Genomic DNA, 16,533 nt, shown 5'->3' with positions numbered 1-16,533 from the left:
AAGTGGTAAGTGTGGAGCATTCATTATGAATGCAGTCCTGTTCTTACATGCAGAATGTATGACGTCTCTTCCCTTTGTTCTTAAGTCATGTCTGGCTCTTCAAATATTTAAAGTTATAGGACCATAGAATTGAAGCAAAGGCAAACATGGATCCCAGACCCCACTAGACGAGGCAGAGAGGGTTGTTGTACAAGACGACAGAGAGAGCACACCGTAACTGTAAAAAGCTCCATCCTAAGTCATTAAATCTATTATGGGATGCACCAATATCAGCCGTATATCGGTATTGGCCGATATTGGCCTTGTTGACTTCAATCGGCCTATCGGCGAAAAAGGTGGCATTCACCGATTGCAGTGGCCGATTTAGCCGATATTTATCAGTTGGGTCATATAATTTCTGCCTGGCTACCATACTCGCACACATATAAGTACTGAAAGATTCTTCTCATAGTTAAAAGACTATAAAATAGTTCAGTTATTTGTTTATAATGAAGTTTCCCTGTCACAATAAGGGGTAATAAAAAATATTGGTATTGGTATCGGGTATCAGTCAAATTGTTATTTTAAACATCATCGACCCAGAATTTTGCAATCGCTGCATCCCTAAGACAAGTGAAGAAATCTGCGAATGGGGTTAGATCATCACTTGTTTCCCATGCAAATCAACTTGTTTCATGGATTTTGTAGAATCAAGTGAAGTGTTATTTTCTTAGTGCAAAGCTGAAAGTGAAACTGCTGGAAACAAATGGAATTGTCTCACCTCACTGGCATAATTGTTGTCCTGGTTCAAGAAAAACAAGATGTGATGTGTTTTTACTCAAAGAAGCTATACTCTTTAGCCTCCATTGGTTCTCAAACTTTTTAAACATCAAAGACCCCTAAACTGAGACAATTCTTTGTCTCAAGATTGTGTCCCAGGGTCCCCAATCTGATAAGATTTTTGTTTTTATTACAGAAAGTGTATGAAACCCATGATCAAAAATAGTCATACTCTGCCGTGTTACTTGTGGATGAAAATAAATGATTCCCCTTTTTGCCGGGGACCCCCTGCTGGGACCCCCTGCTGGAACCCCCTAAAGGACCCCACTTTAAATCCAAAACTTGTTATTCAACACTGATCTTTTCAGATTAACTGATTGTCCTTCATCTCTGGAAACTCTGCTCTTGGAAATGAAACGTAAACTTTAAAAGTTGGTTTCAAGTTTTCCTCAAGTTTAATTTCGGGACACGTAAATCTCCCCGGGGGGACATGTGACACCCCCCCCCCCCCGATCCTCCTTTTCTGACCATGAATTCCTGTGGACAGCGATACCAAGATCAAGATCCCGCCAGTTACTTCCCCGCTTGCCTTTCCACATCCGCCATGATTTGAAAGAGAAGTAACGGAATGAGGGGAAGGGTGTTGAGGTGTGTGGTGTCAGGGGGTTAAGGCTGTGGTTGAGTCAGGATGGGGGGTGGGGGTGGGGGGTGGGGTGGGAGGTATTTCGCAGGTTCAAACAGCAGATGCCCCGCCCCTCCACTCCCATCACCACAGTGACTCTCGGGCCATCAAACAGCGATGAGGAACATAAGGGATCTGAGCGAGGGATAGTTGTAATTTTTTGATGTGGGGTTGTATGAGGTACTTGCAAACAGTCAGTGTATTACAGTAGAATGAAGCCGGCGCGGTACCAGTTTGGAGAAATGGAGAGTTTGGAGACCGGCCACCTCAGGCAAGTAGAGCTGTCTGCTGAGTGTGAACACAAGCAAAAATGTAACAAACAACAGAAAAATACATAAAATGCCTCCATACTGCTCACCTGGTGTAATTCGTCTCCACAAGCCCTGAGATGCCAAGTTGACTTGAAAATATGTCATTTACACCCTGTTTTTAGCTGAGACCTGCACTGTAGCCAGGGGCTGGAAGTACTAAAGTGGGGTGCTGCACAACCAACAGTGCAGATTCAGCTAAAAACAGGGTGTAAATCCATCGTTTTAAGTCAACTTGGCATCGCAGGGCTTGTGGAGACTTGGAGTATGGAGCGATTTTGTTGCCTTTTTCCCCCTACTTGCCTGACACTGCCGGGCTCCATTTTTCCAAACTGGGACTGCACCGGCTGCATTCTACTGCATGTAGTACACTGACTGTATGCAAGTACTTCATACAACCCCACTTCAAACAAACTGAACTATCCCTTTAAATGGCTTCTAACAGCAGCTCTCACGTGGCGTTCACTACAAAATTTGTATCCATCCTAACAAGTCAGGAGCAGAACATGTTAAAAATCTCGTGGGGGAATCTGCCAAGAGGGTGAGATGAGTGTGAAAATCCACGTGGTTTGAGAAACTTCTTGAATCAAGTGTGTCATTTTCTTGATACTAGAGCAGAACAACAATACGTACAGCTACATCCTCCAGACTGAGCCAACAAAACAAGAAACTAAATTGATTGGCTCCCCCTGGGTACTGACAATGAAACCGCATTGGAAACAAATGGAATTACCTCACTCTTGATTGAAGGAAAATAATATTGAATAGAACTTGTTAAGACCGACTTGTTTTTGCTGTGTTGGGATTGGGCTTTTGTTTTCAGTGTCAGTTGCTACATTCCTTTCTTTTCTTGTGTGAATATATATGGAGGACATGCATATCGACATAATAACACTGTAAAGGTCAGCATCGTGATCAGCTGCTTTTTGATTGCAGTGCAGCGTTCTACTAAGATTGATAAGGAGCGGATCACAGTCAGGAGTCTGGCTCGGAGTCGGTGGATGCCAGAATTTAAATAACATGGCCTCATACGAAACAACAGAGTAAGTCGATTTCCACTGACTTCCAAAACGACATATGAGTGAAACTCCACACGCTACTCTCTCTCCCCCACTCTCGCCACCAGCGAGCGGCCGAGTGAGTCCACCTGCTCGCCACCACTCATCGGCAGTTGAGGTTATAGGCAATTTCAAACAACTTGGTTAAAGTTCGACAACTAAAACAACTTAGTTAAAGTTAGGCAACTAATACAACTTGGTTAAAGTTAGACAACTAAAATAACTTAGTTAAAGTTAGGCAACTAAAACAACTTGGTTAAAGTTCGACAACTAAAACAACTTAGTTAAAGTTAGACAACTAATACAACTTAGTTAAAGTTAGGCAACTAATACAACTTGGTTAAGGTTAGGGTTATGGTTTTGGGTCGGGGTTAAAAACCGAATTGCTCTGGTGTATCCATCCACTGCATGCATGCAGTTACTCACACAACTGCAAGAGGTTGCAAACGACAACATTGGTCGTTTTACTGCAACAACCTGGGGGAAAAAGTCTTGTGAGGATGGTCTGACATCTTCACTTCTCCTACTGTAAGGCAGAAGAGAGGGCAATGTTTTGCTACCTTTAAACAACTGGAAATTCTTGCCTGTCTCAGCAAAAAAGAAAAAACTGAACAGATGTGAGGTTTTGCTTTTCTAACTTCAAGTCTTCTCTGTCTCGACGCCTCTTGCCGTATTGATCGGATGCTTTGTCATATGGAAGATAAAACAGTGTTGGAGGAAAACTCAGATAAAGGCCAAGCCGAAAAACATTCCACTCCAAGAGGAAAAAAGATACCAGGAAATTCTACAAAGTTCTGTAGATGCTGCGGGCGATAACGGCCCTGTGAGATGTGTTAGGTATGTGTGTGTGTGTGTGTGTGTGTCTGTGCGTGTAGGCTATGCATCTGTGTGTGTGTGTATGCGTGCGTGTGTTTGTGTAGGCTGTGTGTGTGTGTGTGTGTGTGTGAAGTATATGCGGAGCCATTGCTTTCCACCTGATCTCATGCGTCTCTTTCATCCCCATGCGTCTCTGGCAGGCTGCCAGGCCAGCGGCCCGTATTGTGTGTGTGTGTGTGTGTGTGTGTGTGCGTGTGTGTGTGTGTGTGTGTGTGCGTGCGTGCGTGTGTAAAGCGGGCCGTATCATTTCACACACTACACCTGTTGGGCTGAATGTGATACCTGCAGATAATGGATTGGAGTTCAAAGAGGTGCATGCGGGCAGGAAACTTTTCCAGAGGTCCAGTTTCATGAGCAATCTGCGCTGGTGCACACTGATGCACACACCCACACGTTATACACACGTTATGGATGCAGAAACATACACACACACACAGACACACGTGCACACGCACATGCATAAACATTTTACAAACACACATGCACGCTCATACATCCTGTATCCTGTAGGCTAAGTCCTGTCTAACACGCTTTAAAGATGATATTAATGCTGGAACTGGTCCAGCCAGTGGTGAATGGAGAGGTAGAGAGAGGGGGAGAGACAGGCAGTGAAAGAGAGAGAGACAGCGAAAGAGAGAGAGAAAGATAGAGAGAGATAATGCTGTGAGCCGCAGAGTACAGAAAGCTAATGGATCTCTGTGTCAGATTTACGGTGACTCACCCCCTCCCCCCCTCCTTGCGATAGCAGAGAAAAAGTGGCCTGGAGCGCCCAGCGGCTTGGCGGCTGTAACTCACCCCCCCGGCTCGCCTCCCCTCACCCCGCTCCGTCTTCCTCAGCCAGAGCACACTGGTGAATATTGGGTGCCTTTTTTGGGCCAATAAAAAGTAATCACTGTCTGCCAGGACCAAGGGCACGCCGTATTCCCCATGCACTGCCCAGGATTATTACCATGCACTGCCCATGATTATTACCATGCACTGCCCAGGATTATTACCATGCATTGCCCATGATTATTAACATGCACTGCCCAGGATTATTACCATGCACTGCCCAGGATTATTACCATGCACTGCCCATGATTATTACCATGCACTGCCCAGGATTATTACCATGCACTGCCCAGGATTATTACCATGCACTGCCCAGGATTATTACCATGCACTGCCCATGATTATTACCATGCACTGCCCATGATTATTACCATGCACTGCCCAGGATTATTACCATGCACTGCCCATGATTATTACCATGCACTGCCCATGATTATTACCATGCACTGCCCAGGATTATTACCATGCACTGCCCATGATTATTACCATGCACTGCCCATGATTATTACCATGCACTGCCCAGGATTATTACCATGCACTACCATGCACTGCCCAGGATTATTACCATGCACTGCCCAGGATTATTACCATGCACTGTCCAGGATTATTACCATGCACTGCCCATGATTATTACCATGCACTGCCCAGGATTATTACCATGCACTGCCCAGGATTATTACCATGCACTGCCCAGGATTATTACCATGCACTGCCCATGATTATTACCATGCACTGCCCAGGATTATTACCATGCACTGCCCAGGATTATTACCATGCACTACCATGCACTGCCCAGGATTATTACCATGCACTGCCCAGGATTATTACCATGCACTGCCCAGGATTATTACCATGCACTGCCCATGATTATTACCATGCACTGCCCAGGATTATTACCATGCACTGCCCAGGATTATTACCATGCACTGCCCAGGATTATTACCATGCACTGCCCAGGATTATTACCATGCACTGCCCAGGATTATTACCATGCACTGCCCAGGATTATTACCATGCACTGCCCAGAATTATGTTGGCCTTAACTGAAGGTCGATTAGCTGTTTATTTTTCGCCTAGAGACGGACTGTTAAAAAGTATCATGTGGGAGATATGGTGAGGATGTGACCACAAATCATGTCTGTGCTTATCTTGTAGGCGTTTCTGCTGACGCTCTCCTCCACAGCTAGTGAGTGAGCAGGATGTTCAATGCTTTATTTGCTTTGCCTTGTCTGTGTGTGTGTGCGTGCGTGTGGTGTCATGTGCCAAAAACACTCTCAAACCATTTTGACACAATCATTTTCTCTGGGCCTTACCAAGAACAGGCTGTTTTTGTCACTGTGTCTTTAAGGCTCGTTAATATTAACGACCCCTCTGTTCTGATTGGTTGACCGTTTCAAACATGGCCTGGCAGCTACAGGTATGGAAAACTAAAACATCACACCCAGATGTTGAAATAAGCGGTGCAGGTTTGCAAAAGTTCTCCCCCACCCTCCTCTCCCCTCTCTCTGGCATTGTGTGTGCATGCGTGCATGTGGGAGTGTGTGTGTGCACACAGGCGCATTTCGAGCCGATCTCTCCGTAGTGTGCCAAAGTCTCGCGTATGAGGAAGTAAATTCTCCATTCATTTGCAGACGTTTCGTAAACTGTGTGTGCGCACGTGTGGGCGTGTGTGTGTGCCGCTATCGACCTCGAGACGCTCTCTCTCTGTCTATGCTTGTGTCTCTGTGCGGAGCGGGGAGCAGGGGGGGGGGCTAGGCTGCAAGGCTACAGATATCTTGCGCGTACCGACATCCCGTCCACATCCCGTGCTACGAACAGACGCACATGTCACTTATAGGGCATTCACGACTAGTGAATTTTAGTAGTCGTCGACTAGTGCCTTTGGTAGTCGACTAATCAGAGTATTTTTTCTCGCCCCCCCCCTCCCCCAACGCACAGACTGTCAGGGTGGCTGTTTCCGGTAAATTTCTCTGCTATTTCCGGTGTGAGTGCAGACCTATCTTGGCAAAAGTGGCAATTTAGCGCTTGCGCATCTTTAATGTCAGGCGCAGGCGCAAATTGGAGGTATGCAAAGTCATCTGCTATTCTCCGTGCACCGCAAAATGCCATCTACACGTGGGACTACCCAAATGGGATTTGGGTAGTCTTAATCACCTGCATTATTCACTGGCAATGCCTGGGCGTTACATCAATCAAACCAATCAGATTCCTGTCTCGCATTCCCTTTAGCACAGTTTGCTGTAATTCTCTACATGCGTAATGTGGACATCTCACAACAACCATTGCATCATATAATAGCTGTTAAAAGACATCTGTGATTTGCAGCTTTTAATTGATGCAATTCAGGTTCTTTGGTTGACTGGAAAATAGAAACTTGTTTGAAACAGGTAAACAGGGACATTTGATTGACAATAATATTGCAAGTAGGCTACAATGTCCAAGTTTTCTCAATTCATTTCCTATTAACCCCTCTTTATAGCCTATTTGTTCCTGTTTATTTTTCCACAGAAAACCCGACAGGTCTGGTTGGGGATAATTTGTTTCAGTAGAATTTATTTATTTTCTCTATCACTGAGAGCAAGAGCGAGTGAGTGACATAGCTGAGAGAGGGGGTTTGGAGAGAGAGGGAGATGGACAGAGAGCTGACAGATACATGTAGGCTACTCAAAGGGGGAGATAATTGTAGACTAATATTATAGTAGGGTATTAATTATAGCATTGGTGATTAATTAATCTGGGCGATGCAGTATGGTGTGCATGTGTGTGTGTGTGTGTGTGCGCGTGCGGTTTCGGAGAGAGATGGAGAGAGAGGGGGTAGAGAAACAATATCAGCAGCATGTTTGTGACTCTTTACATGTGATACAAGTTTTTCAGTCAATAATAGTTGATTGCCTCACTGAATAATCTGCTGTTCCGCAATTTTAGCAGCAGAATTTGATGTCCTGGCATTTTAATGGAACATCCGTGCATAATGACGTATCCAAGGATTCCCCGTGCACTACACTGCGTAGCACGGAGAATAATGTGTGCTCAAGAGCAGCGGGGTATTTTTGCACTAAGACCTGCTTTTCAGAGGTCTTAGTGCAAAGAGTTTCACAAAAAGGGGCGATAGCAAACATGAGGATTTAGCACAGCCACGCCTGGTTTACACCCACAGCTGCACTGAGGTGGAAGAACCGGTGCAAAAGTGCCTGCTATCGCAGCCAGAGCGCAAAATGGCAGTCTGCGCTCGTCCGACGATAGCATAGACACGGCGTTACTCTGCGCAAACCAGGGCGCAAGTGCCAAAAGCAGATGGCACTTGATGACGATAGGGCCAAAAGAGTATAGTGAAAAGAGGAGACACTCTTCTACTTCTTTTATAAAAGTGCCTGCAGTCAATTTGCATGGGCAGCTGGAATCAGCTGTTTTTTCTTCTTTTCAAATCAAGCAGGATCCCATGCAAATCAAGCAGCAAGCACACACACACACACACACACACACGCACACACACACACACACACACAAATGCTCATACATACGCACACACCACTATAATAAATGAACAAATAAATACATCTCAAGTGTTCAGTGAAAAACTATAATGAATGTCAAGTGTTCAGTGAAAACTATAATGAATGTCAAGTGTTCAGTGAAAACTATAATAAATCTCAAGTGTTCAGTGAAAACTATAATGAATGTCAAGTGTTCAGTGAAAACTATAATAAATCTCAAGTGTTCAGTGAAAACTATAATAAATCTCAAGTGTTCAGTGAAAACTATAATGAATCTCAAGTGTTCAGTGAAAAATATAATGAATCTCAAGTGTTCAGTGAAAACTATAATAAATCTCAAGTGTTCAGTGAAAACTATAATAAATCTCAAGTGTTCAGTGAAAACTATAATGAATGTCAAGTGTTCAGTGAAACCTATAATAAATCTCAAGTGTTCAGTGAAAACTATAATAAATCTCAAGTGTTCAGTGAAAACTATAATAAATCTCAAGTGTTCAGTGAAAACTATAATAAATCTCAAGTGTTCAGTGAAAACTATAATAAATCTCAAGTGTTCAGTGAAAACTATAATAAATCTCAAGTGTTCAGTGAAACCTATAATAAATCTCAAGTGTTCAGTGAAAACTATAATAAATCTCAAGTGTTCAGTGAAAACTATAATAAATCTCAAGTGTTCAGTGAAAACTATAATAAATCTCAAGTGTTCAGTGAAAACTATAATAAATCTCAAGTGTTCAGTGAAAACTATAATAAATCTCAAGTGTTCAGTAAAACCTATAATAAATCTCAAGTGTTCAGTGAAAACTATAATAAATCTCAAGTGTTCAGTGAAAACTATAATAAATCTCAAGTGTTCAGTGAAAACTATAATAAATCTCAAGTGTTCAGTGAAAACTATAATAAATCTCAAGTGTTCAGTGAAAACTATAATGAATCTCAAGTGTTCAGTGAAAAATATAATGAATCTCAAGTGTTCAGTGAAAACTATAATAAATCTCAAGTGTTCAGTGAAAACTATAATAAATCTCAAGTGTTCAGTGAAAACTATAATACATCTCAAGTGTTCAGTGAAAACTATAATAAATCTCAAGTGTTCAGTAAAACCTATAATAAATCTCAAGTGTTCAGTGAAAACTATAATAAATCTCAAGTGTTCAGTGAAAACTATAATAAATCTCAAGTGTTCAGTGAAAACTATAATAAATCTCAAGTGTTCAGTGAAAACTATAATAAATCTCAAGTGTTCAGTGAAAACTATAATGAATCTCAAGTGTTCAGTGAAAAATATAATGAATCTCAAGTGTTCAGTGAAAACTATAATAAATCTCAAGTGTTCAGTGAAAACTATAATAAATCTCAAGTGTTCAGTGAAAACTATAATGAATGTCAAGTGTTCAGTGAAACCTATAATAAATCTCAAGTGTTCAGTGAAAACTATAATAAATCTCAAGTGTTCAGTGAAAACTATAATAAATCTCAAGTGTTCAGTGAAAACTATAATAAATCTCAAGTGTTCAGTGAAAACTATAATAAATCTCAAGTGTTCAGTGAAAACTATAATAAATCTCAAGTGTTCAGTGAAACCTATAATAAATCTCAAGTGTTCAGTGAAAACTATAATAAATCTCAATTGTTCAGTGAAAACTATAATAAATCTCAAGTGTTCAGTGAAAACTATAATAAATCTCAAGTGTTCAGTGAAAACTATAATAAATCTCAAGTGTTCAGTGAAAACTATAATAAATCTCAAGTGTTCAGTGAAAACTATAATAAATCTCAAGTGTTCAGTGAAAACTATAATAAATCTCAAGTGTTCAGTGAAAACTATAATAAATCTCAAGTGTTCAGTAAAACCTATACTAAATCTCAAGTGTTCAGTGAAAACTATAATAAATCTCAAGTGTTCAGTGAAAACTAAAATAAATCTCAAGTGTTCAGTGAAAACTAATGAACTGTACGTATCCATGCTATAGTTATGCTGTCCTGTTCATAGTGATTTGAGCGCTATGGAGACAGCTCTTCTCTCTGATAAACTTCATTTAGAAATGTATTTCTACATGTGGCCCTGAACGTTTGAAATGTCCTCCTCAAAACTTTGTCAGAGCAAGGGGGGGAGGTACTGTGAAGGATCAATTCAAATGAATTTCAGAGACGAGGTGTTGCTGTCTATTACTTTAAGCAACACTCATTTTGAATAGATGCATTGCCTGTGAGCCTGTCCTGGAAAAAATTAAGTGAAAACATGATTGCTTTCTTAAACCCAAGAGGGGATGGAATAATTCACTGTCTCAGGTTAGGGAGAGGAGCAGCGTAATGAAATTAAATCCTAGATCTGCTGGTGTGTGGTGGGGTTAGGGCGTCGAGGATCTGCTGGGGTGTGGTGGGGCTCGGGCGTCTCTGCTGGTGTGTGGTGGGGTTGGGGCGTTGAGGATCTGCTGGGGTGTGGTGGTACCCGGCCGTCTCTGCTGGTGTGTGGTGGGGTTAGGGCGTTGAGGAATTTGTTGACAATAATACACAAACAATAGGATGAATAGCCACGAATGCAATAGACGAATTCATTACACACAAATGAACATATACAGCGACTGCGCGCGCGCGCGTCCGGGTATAGTGCAGCAGTAGATTCCCTACCTACCAACATGAGGGTCGCAGGTTTAAGCCCCGTGTTACCTCCAGCTTGGTCGATGTCCATACAGGCACAATGGCCATGTCTGTGTCTTCTCCGGGAAGTCCGATTATGTGTCCTGGTCACTGCGCTAGTGCCTCCTCTAGTCGGTCGGGGCACCTGCTCATGTGGGGAGGGGAACTGGGGGGAATAGCGTGATCCTCCCACACGTCACGTCCTGCCAATGAAACCCCTCGCTGTCAGGTGAAAAGAAGCAGCTGGCGATTGCACATGTATTGGAGGAAGCATGTACTAGAGCAGCGATCCTCAAAGTCCGGACTCCGGTCCGCATCCGGACCCAGACGCCGTCCTATCCGGACTGAGCCCTATAACTATACAAATTTTATTTTCTATCCTTTACGGTACTGATTTATCTGCCAGGAAGCTCACAGACCAATGCATGAGCTGTAAATCATCACATGATGCTACTCAGCCAATCAAGTATCCGATTCGATTCTGCCTGTTACTTCTCAGTGCTGCAGGCGAGAGAGTGTCAGTGACACACGGACGGAGTAGAGGCGAGAGACTTGGAGAAATGCGAGAGATAGAAGTCATTTCACATGGCGTGCTCAAAATAAATGAGTATACCGCAAAAACAAAGATTTAGTTTTAATCTGAGTAGGCAGACTCTTAGATGTTCATTCATTGTTCTCACAGGCAGTTCAAAACCAGGCAGTACTGTATGTCTCATGTGAAGTGCGATGCGATCCTAACCTGTCTATGAAAGCGCCACACGAGCAAACACACTCAAATCCAGACTGAGGGCACACTCACACATTCACTGCCCAACGGCATGTGACAGACAGACAGACAGACAGACAGACAGACAGACAGACAGACACATAGAGACAGACACTGAGACAGACAGACAGACAGACACATAGAGACAGACACTGAGACAGACAGACAGACAGACAGATACATAGATAGATAGATAGATAGATAGATAGGGAGCTCACTTCTCTCAAGAGAAAAGGTGGAGTTAAGGGAAGAAAAGGGGATTTTCTTTTCGAAAATTAAAGCACTTTTAAGATGCACATTTTTCCAAAGCACTCTGTTGTATGTTATTTTTAAATGCAGCCATTATTTTACTTGAAATGAGAAAATAACATGTATTTATTATTAGTGTAGGCTAGTTATTTATAATTAATCCAATTAAATATGAAAACTGTAAATAAACATTGTTGATGTTTATTTTGATTTAACAGTCAGTCATTGACTACATACAGATATTGTACCAGTAGGCTACTGCAATCATTGAAGTAGCCTAAGTTCAATGGCACTGAAACATAACGCAAGCTACGTTACAATGTTCCGGACCTTTGCTTGAGGACATTTTCTCTAACTGGACCTCTATGAATTTTAATTTGGTACCCCTGTACTAGACCACAACTCTCTCCAGATCGGCAGAGGGGGTGGAGCAACGACCAGGACAGATTGGCCAAGTACAATTGGGGAGAAAAATGTGAGAAAACTGAAAAAACATGATACAAAAATCATCTCCTACCATCCCATATGATTGATGACATAAATGGAGTTACATGTAGCAATATCAAAACCCTAATTAAAACACACGCACGCATGTACACACACGCACCGTCACGCACACGCACACGCACACACACACACACACACACACACACACACACACACACACACACACACACAGCTCCACATGGGTAAAGATTTAGAGGATACAGGCAAGATACCAGGTAAATTACATTAACTCTTAAAACGGAAAGATTTGTACAACAGAATTCATAGCACACATCATCTGCTGTATGTTGAGCGTTGTGGCTAAATTAACGGCAGGCCGGTGAGACAGTGAAGCGTGAAACAAGCATGACCCTGCGCTAATGGACAAAAGCTATGCATTGTAGACTTTGGCTCCTATTGAAGTGGTGACAAGAGACCCCAGGTCAATTAATCCATCATAGCTGTGACAGATGAGCTACAGATCAGACAAAAGGATTCGCGCTGGTACAAAAACAGGAACAGAATCTCTCCCTCTCATGTTAACAACAATGTCCCAACATCTTTGTCTCCACGCTGAAACCCTGAAGGCCATTTTCCATTTTCAGTCATTATGTTAACCTGACGCTGCCAGATGGCTTCTTTTCACATAACCATCTGGGAATGAGTCGCTTGGGAAACCGTTTCAAAGGGCAGACACTTTCAAAAAAATACCTAGCAGGTGATTGGATGAACCATCTGTCTTTGACACCAAAGCCCGCACGGTGCTGCAAACCAATAGATTGGAGAGTGGCAAGATGGATTTGTTGTGTCGTGTGATCTGCCTCGCAAGGCTAACATTATCTCTCAAAATGACAATTTTCACAAAAAAAGACAAAGGGGTTCATTTCACTTGTTTCAAGAATTTTGTAGAATCCATTTACAGTATTTGATATTGAAGCGATTCTAAAATAGTTTATAGAAAATTCCTGAAAAGTGAAACTGCATCGGAAACAAGTGGACTTATCCCTCTTCCGTGGCAGAATCTTTCTCTTTGTTTTAAGAAAAATAAGATTTGAAGGTTGAATTTGAGACTACAGGTAGGCTAAATAACTTGTTAGGATGGATGTTTGTTTTTGCCTTTCTTTTTTTCTCTCTCTTTCTTTTTTTGCAGTGTCATGACATCAGCCGCACTACAATATCCCTCCCCCCGGTGTCAAATAACGCTGGAAAAGAGAGGAAAAAAGAAGGGGGACAAACCCAAATTGGAATAGGTAATATGGCACCGGCTACAGCCCAAGCTTAACATGGCAGGTGTACAAGAGCTAACGCACTGCCGCTGTCCCCCACGCCACAACAACGCCAGCACGGCCCTTATTACGCACGCTCTCAAAGGCGCCTTCTGTTAGCTCATAAAGCTTCGTCAGGCTCCGGGCCCTGCACTCATTCAATTAAGAATTTACTGGGCTATTGATTTCAACACAAGCCAAGGCTCTCACATCTTGGAAACAATACAGACCTTTATACCTGAAGGGCGGAGGAGTCGGTCTTCAGTGAGGAGAGAGACATGGAAAAGCCTAATGATGAGCACATACAGTCAATAGTCTCTGAATCAACTCCTCCCATGCCCTGCCGCTTGATGCTTCTTGATTTCTCTTCTACGCTGCTGAAATATTCGGCAAATTCCCCTTTTCATTGTAACTCCAAACGTTTGTATTCTGCTTGATATCTGATCTGATACATTTCATTTTTTTCCACAGTTCAAGAAGGGCCCAGATGGAGCCTGAAAAGGTGTGTCTTTAATGTAAGGAGCATTGTGTTGGAGAAACATCTTGAACAAAGACTATGATGACCAGAACTTGGTTGATTTGCCTGTCATGAGCCTTAACACTAAAGTCACAAGGAAATGGCATTTTGATTTTGATGCATGTTCAACATGTTCACAATCCTGTTTCCAGATAAAACAGGATTTTGATGGCATGCTGCTTCTGTAATTCAACATGTTTCCAGATAACGCCCAACACAGTCCGCCCGGTATCACACCAAAGCTTGTAATAGAGTGTCAGTGTCACATTTTGCTTTGCCTAGGCTTGAAGAGTGTATGAAGGTGCAGTAACAGCAGGGGGCGATATAGGCACTAGGTGGCCAGTAAGGGTGTTTTGGTCAGGGTGGCGGATGGGCGTATAGATTTGATACCCAGCGGGTTCAATTTTCAATCGTAAGCCACATTTCTTTGAATGAATGTTCTTCTTTAACCATGACCAAACCCTAACTAACCCTAACCAAGTTGTTTTACTTGCCTAACAATAACCATAACCACAACCAACCTCTGGGACGTCATTCAACGTTTTCAAATTCGTGCATCCCGATGGTTGCTCGGCCTTCGAGGCAGAACAGAGTAGTAGTAGTAGTAGTAGTACTTTATTTGGCACATCGCAGTCAGTAGACTGAATTAATGACCATTAGGGGTTAAATCAAACATGAGCCCTGCTAAAATACATAATCGTCACAGGTTAAAATACAGACATACTGTAAGTACATAGCTTCAAATTAAAATAGAGCTTTCAGTCATAAATAAAAGGAGACCAGACCAACAGGACATGTTATGGGGTATGGTGGTTCAGTAGTCTAGTAAGGTATGTTATGGGAGAGGTCTGATGACGACGTATTTTTGTGAGGGGATTGTTCAGTTTTTCACAGTTCCGGGTTCTACGGCCAGAGATTTGTAGTCGTGTTGGGGGTAGCCAGCTGGCAAACTGTGAGGTTTGGAGATTTTGGGCAAATGTTAAGCAGATCTGCTCACGTCGGGTAACCAGGTCTGTGAGCCCTAGTGTTGACAGGGCAGTTGGTCATATTTGGGGCCGAGGATGATGTGACAGGCCCTCTTCTGTACCCGCTCCAGTTGGAGTGAGAGGGCTTGTGTGATGCCAGCATTCCAGGCAGGAGCAGCATACAACAATAAAAGTCATATATATCCAATGTATATGGTCAGTAGGTAATCAGTGGAGACGTAATTTGTGGAGAGATAGGGCTCTATCTTCCGACAGGCACTATCCCCTAATAGCGCTTGCACACCTGTTTGCGCGTGCCTTCAGGCACGGAAGATAGCATTCCGCCTTGCGCTGTCCGCCAGGTGTTCTGCCGAGTTTTGCTCCCCTGTCGAGCAGCAAGAAAAAGCATCCCCACCTCACGGGAGCATACTTGTAATGATTTATACAGAAATGTAACTGTTTAAAAGTTATATAATTGTCTGGTAGACGTGACCTCCCTGATTTCTATTAATTAATACACAGGACAAGATGTTACTATCCCTTGTGCCAAAATCCGAGGAAAAACACATTTAGAAGCCCAATCCAGAATAAAACAAGCTAACAGACTAACAAACTAATAAACAAGACACAAATCACCAGTTACCTACCCTAGCCAACAGCAGTATGAAGCATGTCATTGGGGTTTTCAAGTGGGCACCTTCCTTCACCGACGTTTCGTTAAGTTAGGCCCACGACACCTCAAGAAGGCTTAACGGTGTAATCCAGCGTCCTGGAAACACCCCCCTCCATGCTACCACCGCATAACTGCATATTACCTCACTATCTAAGCCTAGCTATCCAGGTCGGTTCGGTATGACATCCCTAACGACACCACCACTGTCAATGATTCAGCCCTGTTGATGCGGACCGTTAATCATGACCAACAACAAACAATCAATCTTACCTTAGCGAGCTCCCCAGCTAGCATGTTTCCTCCTTATCCACAGCCACTTGCTCGTTCTGCTGCCTGAGACATGTTGCTAACCGCAAGCTTCAGGCTCCGTCCCCGAATGCCCAACTCAGTTAGTAAGGCAATAACAGACTTTGCCACAAAACCACGGCAGCCCACCTCTACAGGCCGCACTCGAGCCCTCCAACCTCGCTGCTCTGCCTCTGCTGCCATTTCAGCATACCTCGCTTTCTTGCGCTCATAAGCCTCCTCAACTCAATCTTCCCATGGGACTGTGAGTTCGATAAAATAAACTCTCTTCTCTACCTCAGACCACAGTAACAAGTCTGGACGTAGCCGGGTGCTAACTATATATGCTGGGATGACTAGCTGTTCATTCAAGTCAACCCTCATTTCCCAGGCTCCACCATCCTCCTCCATCTAAGTTAAAACAGTCCCGAAATATGTTGGGGATGCAATTCTCGGCCGGGATGCGGAAAGGTTCACGGCAGGTGTCGCAAGCGCAAATTAGAGCCGTGCCAAAATCATCTGCGCCCCCAAATGCCTGCGCAAACGGGATTTGGGCGGTCTTAACTACCAGAATTATTCACAGGCGTGGCCAGGCAAGGCTGGGCATTACATCAATCAAAACCAATCAGATTCCCATCTTGCAATGGCTGCTGCGCGAGGCATGCAATATGCTGTAATT

The sequence above is a fragment of the Poromitra crassiceps genome (genome assembly GCF_964638095.1).
Source record: "Poromitra crassiceps genome assembly, chromosome: 2".
Lineage (NCBI taxonomy): Eukaryota > Metazoa > Chordata > Actinopteri > Beryciformes > Melamphaidae > Poromitra > Poromitra crassiceps.
The sequence above is the reverse complement of the archived record's forward strand: the minus strand, read 5'-3'. Positions refer to the sequence as shown.